We start from the raw sequence: 1,303 nt of genomic DNA on the forward strand, positions 1-1,303 counted from the left end.
GCCATCGCCGTTGGTCGTTGCAGGTCAAGAGCAGCGGCGCTTGGGGGGAGGCCGGCGGCGGGGTAGGAGTTGGGACGACGGAGAGGGAGGTCTGGTTCGGGGAGGGAGATCTAGGTCGGGGAGAGGGAGGCGGCACCGCATGGGTCGGGAAGAGGGAGAGGGAGGGGAGTGTGCTGCACGATGCTAGGGTTTGGTTGGCCAGCGTGCGTTTAGGAGACGTTGGATCTGTATGGTGTGGACTGCTCAGATCGGCTTAGGGGGGTGATCCGTGGGAAGGGAGGTTCTGCCTTCTGATTGGTCCAAGAAATGTATCATTTAAAATAGTTTCTAAGTGGTAAAAATAGAGGGAATTTGTCAAGTAACTGCCAATAATTTTTTCCAAAAATGGCACCACTAAAAAATATCACTCAAGTTATACAACATTTTCTGGATGATAACCAACTTGTATGCATTTCCGATATTTCTAGCATTTTTTAGCCATTTAAACAAAAAATAATAGCTTGCTCGTAGTTTTTTTGTGAAGGACCTACCATATATTTGTTGCAAAATTATACCAAATCAATTTTCTAAAATACTAGGACATATTTAATGCACAATTGACCAAATGGTTGGGTGTAAAAAAATTTGATCCACCTCTCGTGAAAAAGACAAATTTCCGCATATTCAATTGGAAGCGGGTCAAATTTGAACTGTAACTACCTCGTAGTTTGCTCTTCATTTTTTCCAAAAATCATTTCTAGGTACATAAGTATCTATCTAATCAGAGAAACACCAAAAAATTTCCAAGATTTAACCACTAGCTAGAAACGGTATTCCCGCCGTTTTGACCGCATTTTGAAACGGGCATAAAAAATTCAGAAAAAAATCAAAAAATTGGGAAACCTTTGCATTGTTTCATTATATGTGGCCAAGTTCACAGGAAAAATAATGAACTTGTAATAAGGCAATTATTTAAAAAAAGTGTTCTCAGAAACGAGTTATCACGTGTGGAGATCAATGGCTTTCAAGCCAAATGATCAATCTTATGGCCACATTCATGGCATAGTTTGTTCAAATGATCTCATATTGTGCACAAGGGTGCATCTTCGAATGACAAACAATGTTGCCTAAGGAAGTTTTCGTTTTCTTTTGACGAAAAAACCATTTTCCATTTTTCGAGTGCCCAAAAGGAGGGTTTTTTGTGAAGGACCTCACAAATAATTGTTGCAAAATTGGACCAAATAAATTTTCTAAAATACTAGGACATATTTGATGCACAATTGACAAAATGGTTGGGTGGAAAAAGTTTTGATCCACCTCTCGT

Source organism: Triticum dicoccoides, chromosome 6B, assembly GCF_002162155.2.
Source record: "Triticum dicoccoides isolate Atlit2015 ecotype Zavitan chromosome 6B, WEW_v2.0, whole genome shotgun sequence".
NCBI classification, from domain to species: Eukaryota; Viridiplantae; Streptophyta; class Magnoliopsida; order Poales; family Poaceae; genus Triticum; species Triticum dicoccoides.